Below are 14,709 nucleotides of genomic sequence, written 5' to 3' on the forward strand. Positions count from 1 at the left end.
CAAGAAAAAGCTTGCTTATTTAAGGCACAACATTAATGTCAAAGTAGCTGTAATATATTGAAACAGAAAAATAATAGAAGATGAGGTCAGTTATGCAGCAGACAAACCATATAAGGCTCTATTAGTTACACAAAATAATCTAGATTTTTCTACTTCCAATGTGGAGACCATTGAAAGGATACAGTCAGTGTGAGATATCATCAATTTTTTAAACCCTTATTCCAAGATAGTTCATTCAGAGAGTATGTGGAGGCTGGGCATGGTGGCTCATGCCTATTAATCTCAACATTTTGAGAGGCCAAAGCAGGTAGATTGCTTAGCCCAGGAGTTAAAGACCAACCTGGGCAACATAGCAAAGCCCCATCTCTACAAAAAAATACAAAAATTAAAAATTTTTGTATTTTAAAATTTTGTATTTTAAAAAAATACAAAAATAGACTTCAGGTGGTACATACCTGAAGTCTCAGCTACTTGGGAGGCTGAAGTAGGAGGATTGCTGGAGCCCCAAAGAGGTTGCAGTGAGCTGTGATCATACCACAGCACTCTAGCCAGGGTGACAGAGTGAGACTTTGTCTCAAAGAAACAACAAAAAAAGAAAGTATGTGAAAACTGAATTATGATGTTAGGTATAGAAGCAGTGACACTAATAATGAGCTTGTACACAATAAAAATAAGTGATGGAGATGTGAATTATGGTAGTGGCAGTAGAAGTGGTAAGAATGTGTAGAGTTCATTAGATTCAATCAAAATAGAAGGAAATAAAGCAAAGTAATGGCAAAGATTAATTGAATGGGGCATCTTCAAAGCAGAAATAAATTGAGGGTGATCCATAGGCATATGAAACTAAACAGGTAATGGAAATACTCACTGCGATGGAGAATACTTTGGGAGGAATAATTTTGGTAAGAATTAAGAATGTATACAAAGACATGGTTCAATTTTGGCCATTTGTGTTTGAGATGTCTTTTTACATGACCAGTGAGCAAAATATATAAATCTGTGGTTAAAAGGAAAGGTTTAGATAGATTTCAATAAGATTTTAGAATTTTTGGATAGATTTGAATTCGATTTCTTGGAATTCAAACCATGAGACAGAAAAAATTACTCAAGGAGAGAGTACAGTTAGAGAAACAAAGAGCACTGAAATCCAAGGCTTGAGGCATGGGAGCATAAGAGTACGCACTAGCAAGGGGGATTAAGAAGGAGTGGTAGAGAGACAAGAGAAAAATAAGAGAATGAGGTCTAATAAAAACCAAGTGAAACAGTCTCTTTCAGACTCAGTGTCACAGAGACTTTAATCAGGCAAAAGTTTGAGAATTGTCTATAGTATTTGGCAAGAAAGAGATCTTTGGTATGCAAAGAGTTTCTATTTTAGTCTAAAATTTCTTTATCTATTGATTTGATTATTATTCAAAAAGAATTCATGCAGAATCCATGGACTCCTTTTTAAGGAGATATTTACAGACTTTAAGGTCTCCTGGTGCTTGAACCATACTCAGTTATCATCAAGGCCACATCCTTACTGAGAAAAACAAACAAAAATAATGCTAAGAAGTGTATATATGAGTATATCCTGAATAGTATATCTCTGATGACACCTTTTTAGCATTGAATAAAGTCTATTAACCTCAGTCCAACAGTATTTCTGTCCTAATACCTTTTTATATACATGGTTCTAAATTTGGACAGAGAAACATCATTACAAATTTATTTTCCCAAAGCAGGTGTGTTAGGCTGTTCTTCCATTGCTATAAAGAAATACCTGAGACTGGCTAATTTATAAAGAATAGAGGTTTAATTGGCTCATGGTTCTGCAAGCTGTACAGGAAGCATGAGGCAGGCATCTGCTTGGCTTCTGGGAAGGCCTAAGGGAGCTTTTACTCATGGCAGAAGGCAAAGCAGGAGCAGGCCTGTCATGTGGAAAAAACAGAAGCAAGAGAGAGAGTGGAGTGGGGAGAGTCTACATGAATTCTTTTTGAATAATAATCAAATCAATAGATAAAGAAATTTTAGACTAAAATAGAAACTCTTTGCATACCAAAGATCTCTTTCTTGCCAAATACTATAGTTTAAAACCACACTTTAAACAACCACATCTTATGAGAAGTTACTATTGTGAGGACAGCACCAAACCATGAGGGATCCCCCCGCCATGACCCAGACACCTTTCACCAGGCCCCACCTCCAACACCACGGATTACATTTCAACTTGAAATTTGTACAAGAACAACAAATAACAAAGTATATTAGCGGGTCACCCCTTACTCTATCATAAATGGCTACTGTCATCCTTATATGGTACAGAAGCTGCATCTACATCATCATTTCACAAAATGTGGTTAGGATATATAGTTTAACAAAAATTTAATGAAGATGGTGATATGTCACAATAGATAAAAAATAAATATAGGGACAACAGGTATGCACAACATCTCTCCTTTTCAAAAGAGAATCTTTGCTGAAACCAAATACACACACACATGCACACACATATATTGTTGTGTTTTTCCCTCCCCTAAAACAAGAGTAGCTCCTCCCCTCCGAAGTAAATACTCTCTCACTTGAGAGGCAAAAAATCTGTCTGAGATGTCCATTTCTGGCATAGTGGACTAGAATATATGAACTAACCTCCTACCATGAACAAATAGAAAAACTGATCAAAAAATGTTGTTGTAGACATATGCTTGAAGGCATCACAAAACTAAGAAGACACTGAAAAATTATGAATACAATGACTTGAAAACCAAAAAAAAAAAGAAAAAAAAAACAGAAAGAGGAACCTGGTATTTGAAAATTGCCAAAAGGCAAGAGAGACTGAAAAGCTAAGCAGAGCTTTTGAAAATAGGGCAAGGTTTGGAATGACAAAACCAGAGTGCAGAGCCTGCCCAGGAATCAGTGCTGGTAAACACCCCACAACCAGGATTATACTCAGGGAGGAAGAGTGACTTGAAAATGGTCTAGCTTTCACAGGGTAATTAACTCCAACTTAAAGTTATCTTGCTTCTTATAATTAGATTAAGTTGATGGAAGGTTATTAGTTCCCCTACATATACATGCTTTTGGAGGAAGGGAAGATATAATACTAGGCTTAATTGTATAGAATTTATATTACTAAGCCTAAAATGATCAAGCACATAGGAAAAAACAAATTATCATTTTTAATTAAGTAAAATATTAATAATAAAATCAGATACACAAAGGATTTAGCTAATTAAGTTACTCGATGCCTTTAAAGTAATATCCTGAATGTTTTTCAGAAAATGGAGTTACACAATGACTTTCATGTAACTGTCTTGAATATTTTCAAAGAAACATGTATAATGGAAAGCTTTTGAAAATAAATAGTATTTTAAAATGTGGAATTCTAGACACTGAAAAAAGAAACAGTAACCAAAATTAAGAATGTTTTACAATACATTACAGATATCTGAAAGATCATTAGTAAAATTAAATACAGGTCAGAATACTGGATAAAAAAAGAAGAACAGAGGAGGGAGGTGATACAAAATGGCTAAATAGAAGCCTCCTCCAAGTGTCCTTCCTGCAGGAACACCAAATTTAACAATGATCTATTAAAAAAAGCACCTTCACAGAGCCAAATATCAGGTGAGTGATCACAGTATCTGGTTTTAATTTGATATCACTGAAAGAGGCACTGGTGAGGTAGGAAAGACAGTCTTGAATTGTCAATACCATCCCTCCCCCATGCCTCAGCAATGGCCGCATGGCATGGAGAATCTGCGAACTTGGGGAATTGATAATGCAGTGACTGTGGGACGTTGCATTGGAACTCAATTCTTCCCTGTCACAGTGGAAAGCAGCCCTGAACAGAACTAAGCCAACACCTACTGAGGGAGCATTTAGAGCAGCCCGAGCTGGACAAGAGTCATCTGTCCCACTGGTTGGAATTTGAATTCTGGCAAGCCTGGCTACTACAGACTAAAGTGATCTGGGGCCCAAAAATAAACTTGAAAAACCATCTGGGTCACCACGACTGCAATTTCCAGGCAAGTTCTAGTGCTGTGCTGGAGTCAGAGGCAGTGGACTTGGAAGACATGTGACCTAGTGAGACACCAGCCAGGGCAGCCAAGGAAATGTTTGTAACATCCCTCTCCAAACCCCAGGAGCACAGCTTGCAGCTCCAAAAGAGACTCCTTCTTTCTGCTTAAGGAGAGGAGAGGGAAGAGTAAAGAGGGAATTTTTATGCAATTTGGATATCAATTCAGTCACGGTAGGATATGGTACTGGGCAGAGTCATGAGGCTTCTATTTGAGGCCCTAGCTCCAAAATGACATTTCTAGACACACCCTGGGACAGAAGAAAACCTGCTGCCTTAAAGGGAAGGACAGAGTTCTAGCAGGATTCATCACCTGCTGACTAAACAGCGCTTGGGTCCTGAACAATCAGCAGTAGTGGCCAGAGAGCACACACTGTGGGCCTTGGGTGAGATGATGAGATGTGCTGGCTTAAGGTGAAACCCATCACATTCCCAGCTGCAGTGGCTATGGTGAGAAATTCCTTTTTGCCTGAGAAAAGCAGAGAGAAGAGTAAAGTGGACTTTGCCTTGCAGCTTGGTTATCAGCTTGACCAGTCAGGTAGAACACCAAGCAGGATCTTGGGGTCCCAATTCCAAGCCTTGGCTCTTGGATGGCATTTCTGGACCTGCCCTGAGTCAGAGAGGGGCCCACTTGCCTGAAGGGTGAGATCTGGGCCTGGCAGCATTCACCACAAGCTGACTAAAGAGCCCTTGGGCCTTAAGTGAAGATCAGCAGTAGCCTGGCAGTACTCCACATGGGCCTGTGGTGGTGGTGGACAAGAGGAGATAAGCCTCTGCCTGTGGAAAGGGGAGAGAATAGTGGGAAGGACTTCACCTGGTGGTTTGGGTGCTAGCTCAGCCTCTATAGAATGGAGCACCAGGTAGGTTTCTAAGGTTTTTAACTCCAGTCCCTGGCCTCCACATGGCATCTTGGGACCCACCTAGGGACCTAGGGAATTTGCCACTGAGAAGGGAAAGATACAAACGTGGCTATATCTGCAAAGACAAAAGCTGGCTTTACCACATGCTGAATATAGAGCCCTAGGGCCTTGAGTGAACATAGGCAGCAGCCAGGTAGTGGTAACTACAAACCTTGGGTGAAACCCAATCCTGTGCTGGCTTCACATATGACCTAGCACTGTCCCAGTGGTGGTGGCCACAGGGGTGTTTGTGCCACCACACCCCCAGCTCTAGGCAGTGCAGCTCAGAGAGCAACTGTTTGTGAGAAAGTAAGGGAAGAGAACAAGAGTCTCTGCCCGGTAATCCAGAGAATTCTTCCAGATCTTATCCAAGACCACCAAGGTGGTACCTCAACAAGTCTTCAAGAGCCACAACATTACTTGGCTTGTGTGTCCCGTAAGTCAGATATGGTTGGAGTAGTTGAATACTTAGATCACAGCACTGAAGTACCTTCAAATACCTGCAAGGCCTTCCCAAGAGACAGGTACAAACCAGCCAAGATCACGAAGACTATAATAAATACCTAACTGTTCAATGCCCAGACATTAAAAAATTTTCAAAAGCATCAAGACCATCTAGGAAAACATGGCCTCATCAAGCAAACTAAATAAGGTACCAGGAATCAATCCCAGAAAGACAGAGATACGTGGTTTTTCAGACAGAGAATTCAAAATAGCAGTTTTAAGGAAACTCAAAAACATTCAAAATGACACAGAGAAACAATTCAGAATCCTATCACATAGCTTTAATAAAGAAATTTAAATAATTAAAAACAATCAAGCAGAAATTCTGGAGTTGAAAAATGTAATTGACATACTGAGGAATGCATCAGAGTCTCTTAAGGGCAATATTGATCAAACAGAAGAAATAATTAGTGAACTTGAAGACAGGCTATTTGAAAACACATAGAGGAGACAAAAGAAAAAAAGCACAAATAGGAATGAAGTATGCCTGCAAGATATATTAAAAGGCTCAAAAGGGCAAATCTAACAATTATTGGCCTTAAAGAAGTAGCGAGAGATAGTGATGTAAGTTTATTCAAAGGGATAATAGCAGAGAACTTCCCAAACCGAAAGGAAAATGTCAATACTCAGTTAAAAGAAGGTTATAGAACACCAAGCAGATTTAACTTAAAAACTACCTCAAGACATTTAATAATCAAACTCCTAAGGGCAAGAATAATGAAGTAATTATAAATGCAGCAAGAGAAAAGAAACAACACAAAGTTGGGGTCCAATACATCTGGCAGCAGATGGAAGTCAATCAATGTGATACATCATTATCAATGGTATGGAGGAAAAAAATATGGTTATTTCAACTGATGCTGAAAAGCATTTGATAAAATTCAATACCGTTTCATGATAAAAACCCTTAAAAAACTGGATATAGAAGAAACATACCTCAACACAGTGGAAGCTTTACAGGCCATGAGAGAGGGGCATGACACATTTAAAGTGCTGAAGGAAAAAAACATTTACGAAGAATAATGTATCTGGTGAAAATATCCTTCAAACATGAAGGAGAAATAAATATTTTTCCAGACAGATGAAATCTGAGGGATTTATTAGCTTGAAATAATGAGTTAGAAAATAGTATTTGCAAGCCTCATGGAAATCCTCAAATCAGAAAACATACAACAGATACACGAAAAATAAAAAGTACAGAATTAAATCTTACCACCAGAAAAAAATCACCTTCACTAAAAGGAAGACAAGAAGGAAGAAAATAACGAAGAGGAGACCACAAAACAATCAGAAAACAAATTAAAAATGTCAGGAGTAAGTCCTTACTTATCAGTAATAACACTGAATGTAAATGGACTAAATAAAGGGATGGAAGAAGACATTCCACCCCAATAAAGCTAAAAAAAGAGAAGTAGCTATACATATATCAGATGAAATGATTCCAAGAAAAAAATATCATAAGAATAAAGGTCATTATATAATGATAAAGGGGGTCAATTCAGGAAGAAGATGTAACAATTATATACGCTCCCAACACTGGAACACCCAGATATATAAAGCAAATATTATTAAAGCTAAAAAGAGAGTTAGACCCCAATAGCTGGAGACTTCATTTCAGCACTGAACAGATGATCCTGACAGAAAATCAGCAAAGAAATATCAGACTTAATCTGCACTATTGACCAAATGGACCTAATATATATTTAGAGAACATTTTATCCAATGGCTAGAGAATACACATTCTTCTCCTCAGCACATGGATCTTTTTCAAGAACAGACCACATGTTGGGTCACAAAGCAAGCTTAAAACATTTTTTTGTAATTTAAATAATATCAAGAATCTTCTTTGACCACAATGGAATAAAAATTGAAATCAATGGAAAGAGGAACTGCAGAAACTGTAAAAACACATGATGATTAAATAATATGCTCCTGAATGACCAGAGTCAATGAAGAAATTAAGAATGGAATTGAAAGATTTCTTGAAACAAATGATAATGGAAATATGACATCCCAAAACCTGTCAGATATAGGGAAAGCAGTACCACAGGGGAAGCTTTTAGCTATAAATGCCTACATCAAACAAGAAGAAAAACTTCAAATAAACAACCTAACAATGCATCTTAAAGAAATAGAAAATCAAGAGCAAACGAAACCCAAAATTAGTAGAAGAAAAGAAGTAATAAAGATCAGAACATAAATAAATTGAAATGAAGAAAATAATACAAAAGATCAATGAAATGAAAGTTGGTTTTTTGAAAAGATAAAATTGACAAACCTTTAGCTAAACTAACTAAAAAAAGAGAGAAGACTCAAAATCAGATATGAAAAGGAAACACTACAACCAATACCACAGAAATTCAAAGAATCATGAGTGGCTACTATGAGCAACAATATACCAATTAATTGACAAACTTAGAGTAAGTGGATAAGTTCCTAGACACATACAACCTACCAAGATTGAATCAGGAATAAATTAAAAACCTGAATAGACCAATAATAAGTAATGAGATCAAAGCCATAATAAACAATCTCCCAGCAAAAACACTGGGATCTGATGACTTCACTGCTGAATTTTACCAAACATTTGAAGAGTCAATACCAATTCTACTCAAACTATTTTGAAAAATAGCAGAGGAGGGAATACTTCCAAATTCATTATGTGAGGACAACATTACTCTGATACCAAAATTAGACAAAGACACATCAGAAACAGAAAACAATAGGCCAATATTCATGATGAACATTGTTGCAAAAATCCTCAACAAAATACCTAACAGAATACACTAATACTTTAAAAAGATCATTTATCATGACTAAGTGGGATTTGTCCTAGGGATGCAGGGATGGTTCAACACATGTAAATCAATCAATGTGATACATCATATCAACAACATGAAGGACAAAACCATATGATAATTTCAACTGATGCTAAAAAGTATTTGATATAATTTAACACCCTTTTATGATTAAAAAACCCTCAAAAAACTGGATCTAGAAGGATCACACCTCAATACCATAAAAGCCATATATGACAGACCCACAGCTAGTATCATACTGAATGAAGAAAAAAATGAAAGTTTTTTCTCTAAGCTCCGGAACACAACAAAAATGCCCACATTCACCACTAATATTCAACACAGTACTAGAAGTCCTAGCTAGAGCAATCAGACAAGAGAAAAAAATAAAGGGCATCCAGATTAGAAAAGAAAATTCACATTATCCTTTTTTTGCAGATGATATGATTTTATTTTTGAACATACCTAAAAGACTATACCAAAAAACTAAATGTAATAAACAAATTCAGTAAAGTTTCAGAATACAAAATGAACATACAAAAATCAGTAGCATTTCTATATGCCAACAGTCAAGAATATGAAAAAACAATCAAAAAAGCAGTCCCATTTACAATAGCTAGAAATAAAATATGTAGGAGTAAATTTAACCAAAGAAGTGAAAGGTTTGTATAATGAAAACTACAAAACATGGATGCAATAAATTAATGATGACACAAAAAATGGATAGGTATTCCATGTTTATGGGTAGGAAGAATCAATATTGTTAAAATATCCATACTTTCCAAAGCAATCTACAGATTTAATGCAATTTCTATCAAAATACCAATGACATTTTTTGTAGAAATAAAAAAATTACAATTTATATGGATCCACAAAATGCCCAGAATAGCAAAAGCTATCCTCAGCAAAAATAACAAAACTGGAGGAATCACATTACCTGACTTTAAAGTATACTAGATAGCTATAGTAATGAAAACAGCATGGTACTGGCATGAAAACAAGCACATAGACCAATAGAACAGAAAACAGAGCCCAGAAAAAAAATTCATACATCTACAGTGAACTCATTTTCAACTAAGGTGCCAAGAACATGCTTCGGGGGGGAAAAATTTCTGTATTAAATAGTGCTGAAGAAACTGGATATCCATATGCAGAAGAATGAAACTAGACCCATATCTCTTACCATATACAAAAATCAGGCTGGGCGTGGTGGCTCAGGCCTGTAATCCCAGCACTTTGGGGGGCCGAGGCAGGCAGATCATGAGGTCAGGAGATCGAGACCATCCTGACTAACATGGTGAAACCCCATCTCCACTAAAAGTACAAAAAATTAGCCAGGCGTGGTGGCAGGCACCTGCAGTCCCAGCTATTCAGGAGGCTGAGGCAGGAGAATGGGGTTAACCCGGGAGGCAGAGCTTGCAATGAGCTGAGATCGCGCCACTGCACTCCAGCCTGGGTGATAGAGCAAGACTCTGTCTCATAAAAGTAAATAAATAAATAAAAAATAAAATAAAAATGGTTTAAAAACTTAAATCAAATACATCAAATATAAAACTACTAAATAAACCACTGGGGAAACTCTTCAGGACATTGGACGGGGCAAAGGTTTTTTGAGTAATACCCAGTAAGTATAGGCAACCAAAGCAAAAATGAACAAATGGGATCACATCAAGTTAAAAAGCTTCTGCACAGCAAAAGAAACAATCAGCATAGTGAAGAGACAACCCATGGAATGGGAGAAAATATTTGCAAACTACTCATCTGAGAAGGGATTAATAACCAGAATATATAAGGAGATCAAACAACTCTAAAGGAAAAAAAATCAAATAATCCAATTAAAAAATGGGTGAAAGATCTGAATAGATATTTTTCAAAAGAAGACATAAAATGGCAAACAAGTATATGAAAAGGTGCTCAACATCATTAATTATCCCAGAAATACAAATAAAAACTACAATGATATATACAATGATATATATACAATGATATATCATCTTAATACAGCTAAAATGGCTCTTCTCCAAAAGTCGGGCAATAACAAATGCTGACAAGGACATGGAAAAAAGGGAACCCTCAAACACTGGGTGGGAATAAAAACACTTGGTGGGAATATAAATTAGTACAACTATGGAGAGGAATTTAGACATTCCTTGAAAAACTAAAAATAGAGCTATCCTATGATGCAGTAATTCCACCGCTTGGTATATACCCAAAAGACTGGAAATCAAGTATACCAAAGAGATATTTGCACTCCCATGATTTCTTCAGCACTATCCACAATAGCCAAGATTTGGAAGCAACCTAAATGTCCATCAACATATGAATAGATTTTTTTTAAATTGTGGTATATATACAGAGTGGAGTATTATTCAGCCATAAAAAGAATGAGACCCTGTCATCTACAACAACATGGATGGTACTGGAGGTCATTATAAGTCAAATAAGCTAAGCACAGAAAGACAAATATTGCACATTCTCACATATTTGTGGAACCTAAAAATAAAAACAATTGGAACTCATGAATATAGAGTGTAGAAGGGTAGTTACCAGATGTCGGGGAAGGTGGGGATTTTTAATGGGTACAAAAAATAGCTAATTTCACGTAACATAATGACCTCCAGTTCCATCTATGTTGTTAAAAGTTAAACCCTCAGAGATAGAGAATATAATGGTTACTAGAGGCTGGGAAGAATGGTGGAGTGATGAGGAGGAAGTGGAGATGATTAATGAGTAAAAAACAATAGTTAAAAAGAGTAAACAGTATCTAGTATTTGCTAGCACAACAGGGTGACCATAGTCAATAATAATTTAATCGTGCATTTAAAAATAACTAAAAGAGTCTAATTAGATCGTTTCAACATAAAGGATAAATTATTTATTTATTTATTTATTTATTTTTGAGACAGAGTCTTGCTCTTGTTGCCGAGGCTGGAGTGCAGTGGCACAATCTTGGCTCACTGCAACCTCTGCCTCCTGGGTTCAAGTGACTCTCCTGCCTCAGCCTCCCGAGCAGCTGGGATTACAGGTGCCTGCCACCACACTTGGCTAATTTTTGTATTTTTTAGTAGAGACCGGGTTTCGCCATGTTGGCCAGGCTGGCCTCGAACTCCTGACCTCATGATTCATCCGCCTCAGCCTCCCAAAGTGCTGGGATTACAGGCATGAGCCGCTGCGCCCAGCCACAAATGATAAATGTTTAAAGTGATGGATGCCCCGTTTATCCTGATGTGATTAGTACACATTGTATGCCTTTATCAAAATATCTCATGTACCCCATAAATGTGTACACCTACCATGTTAAAAATTTTTAAATGTACAGAGAATTAAAATAAGAATGCACAAGACAGCATAAAAATCCTGAGGGACATACTGAGAAGTTTTATCGTGTTTGTAATTGGAGTCTTGGAAAGAGAAGAAAGAATGGTATAGAAGCAATATGGGGAAAGATATGGCTTCAATTTCCAAATTATTGGAAAGTTATAAAAAAAAGTTGTAGAATAACTGTGAACCTCAAGCAGAATAATAAATACAATGAAAATTTGACCCAACACATCAGAGTATAAAGCTAAGGATTTAAAAAAGTATAAAGAATTTTAAAAAGATAAACATGTTAGGCAGAGTAAAAGATAAAAGAGAAAACAGGCGGGGGCGCGGTGGCTCACGCCTGTAATCCCAGCACTTTGGGAGGCCAAAATGGCGGATCACGAGGTCAAGAGATAGAGACCATCCTGGCCAACACGGTGAAACCCCGTGTCTACTAAAATTACAAAAAATTAGCTGGGTGTGGTGGCGCACGCCTGTAGTCCCAGCTACTCGGAAGGCTGAGGCAGGAGAATGGCTTGAACCCGGGAGGCAGAGGTTGCAGTGAGCCGAGATCGCACCATTGCACTCCAGCCTGGCAACAGAGTAAGACTCTGTCTCAAAAAAAAAAAAAAAAAAAAAAAAAAAAAAAAAAAAAGACAGAAACAATTAGAGACCAGGCTTCTCAACAGAAGGAAAAAAAAAAAAACAACTAAGATAGAAGAGTAGAAGAGGATTGTATTAGTTGCATTAGTTATCTATTGTTGCATAACAAATTACTTTGAAATGAGTGGATTAAAACAACAAACATTTATTATTTCATAGATTCTGTTGGTCAGTAATCTGGCAGTAATGTGTTTGGGTGGTTTTCCCTCAGCATCTCTCAAAAGATTGCATTCAAGCTTTCCACTGGAGTTCAATTATCTCGAGGCCCAACTAGGGGAAGGTCTATTTCCCAATTCACTTATGTGACTATTGTCAGACCTCAGACAGTCTCCCAAGCTTAATATGGTGGCCAGCAGTCCTCATTTCTTCCTGTATGGGCTTCCTTCCTGATAGGCTGCTTGAGTGTCATCATGATATGGAAGTTGGATTCCAGCTTTCCAGGGCCGCTTCACGGCATGACAGCCGGCTTCCCGGCTTCCCTGAAGGAGAGGGAATGAGAGTGAGAAAGTGCACCAGGATAGAAATCATAGTCTTTTTATAGCCTAATCTCCAAAGTGACATCTCATTCCTTTTACTGTATTTCATTTGTCAAAACCAAGTCACTAGCTTAGCTTTGTGCTTTTTGATAGAGCAGTGCTCAAGTGAGTCATGCAGAATTAGAGTTCTAATTTACTGGTATAGAACAAATCACACCAAATTTAGTATTTTAAAAGAACCATTTTATTTTTATCATGACATAGAAATAAGCTTGGGTGGGTGGTACATGTCAGTTGGGTTGACTGGGGCTTACTATGGTTTGAATGTGTCCCCCAAGTTCATGTGTTGGAAATTTAATCCCCAGTGTAATAGTTTGGGGAGGTGGTGCCTTAAGGGAGGTATTTAGGTCATGGGGGCTCTGCTCTGATAAATGCATTAATGTTCTTATCATAGTAGGTTTATTATAAAAGAGAGTTTGGCCCCCTGTTGCCCTCTCTTGCACACTCTCTTGCCTTTACGACACCTTTTGCACATGTGATGTCTTCTGTAATAAATGTCCTCTTAATCTTGGAATTCCCAGCCTCCAGGACTGTGAACCACATAAACTTCTATTGTTCATAAATTATTCAGTTTCTGGTGTTCTATTATAGCATCATGCAACAGACTAAAAAGACTAGAAGAACATCCACTTCCAAGATAGGCTCTTTATTCATAATGGATACCTCAGTGGCTTTGGGCCGCTCTGTCTCTCTGTACATGATGTGCCATCCTGCAGGACCTCCATATATAGCTTATATTTTGTACAGTGTGGTGGTCTCAGGATAGTCACATTTCTTACATGGTGTCTGGCTTCTCAGAGACAGAAAATGGAAACTGCCTAGCCAGCCAAGGGCTATACCCATGACAAGGTCAGCACAAGGTCAGCATTACTTCCACTGCTTTCATTTTGTCATGGTAGTCGCATTGTCAACCCAGATTCCAGAAGGTGGAGAAATAAATGTCATCTCTGAAGTAGAATTAGGAAGGTTACACTGCAGAAGAAGCACGTGGGTTTCGAGATACTATTGCTCTCATCTTTGGGACAATGCACTCTTCTACCATCAGCTTTCTGACCACAACAACCCACATCCCATACACTTGAAAATTATACTTATCCTCTTCCTGAAAATTTCATCCCATTATGGCTCTGTGGTCACATTTTACTGGCAAGATGCTGTATTTGACCTTGTTTTTAGGCTGTTACTTAAACTGAGAATCTTTTGTAATCTGAAGCTAATCCTGGCTCTTTCATGTATCCTCAAATTTCAGCTTAAAAAGTGACCAGTCCCTTCTTTATCTCATCTCTCTATAGCCATACTTCATTACACACAACTAAAAGGAACCAGCTGGCTCTCTCAACATTCTGTCTTAATGTCTGCTAAACAAGATGCTCTAGTTGATAGGCTCATTTTTATTTTCTATGCCCCCTATATTATTATTGCTGTGTAAAAAATTACCTTGAAATTTAGCATCTTAAGATAAAACAACACAAAAATTATTTTCTCACATAGTTTCTGAGGATCAAGAATCTGGAAGTGCCTTAGCTGGATGCTTCTGGCTCAAGACTCTTCATGAATCTGCAATCAAGATGTCAGTGGGGTTTGTGGCCAACTGTCAACACGCCTGAAGCTGGAGGATCAACAATCTAGGTGGCTGAGTCATGTCACTATTGGCAGAATTCCTCAGTTCTGCATGGGCTGCTGGCAGAAGGTGTTGGTTTCACAGGGTAGTCAGGGAGTCCTCCCAGCATAATAGGCATCTTTTGACAGAGTCTTCCAAAGAGAGGGCAAGTAACAAGCTGCAGTTTCTTTTATAACCTACTCTTTGAAGTCATACATTTTTATTTCATTTTTTCATTAGCAGCAAGTCACTAAATTCAGCCCACACTCAAGGAGGGAAATTAGGCTCCACTTCTTAAAAGGGGGAGTATCAAAGAATTTGTGGAAATATTCTAAACCCACCACATTTC

General features: G+C 37.6%; 1 long non-coding RNA gene across 2 annotated transcripts in view; it reads right to left on the bottom strand.

Moving 5' to 3' along the window:
* Window positions 1–12,349: 12,349 nt before the first annotated feature.
* LOC129058486 (uncharacterized) overlaps window positions 12,350–14,709 on the bottom strand; it is a 44,917-nt gene continuing 42,557 nt past the window's right edge. For both annotated transcript variants that reach the window (XR_008523616.1, XR_008523617.1), the window contains one exon: window positions 12,350–12,703. This is a non-coding gene — a long non-coding RNA (uncharacterized LOC129058486). The remainder of the gene's footprint in view (window positions 12,704–14,709) is intronic.

Source organism: Pongo abelii, chromosome 2 (genome assembly GCF_028885655.2).
Source record: "Pongo abelii isolate AG06213 chromosome 2, NHGRI_mPonAbe1-v2.0_pri, whole genome shotgun sequence".
NCBI classification, from domain to species: domain Eukaryota; kingdom Metazoa; phylum Chordata; class Mammalia; order Primates; family Hominidae; genus Pongo; species Pongo abelii.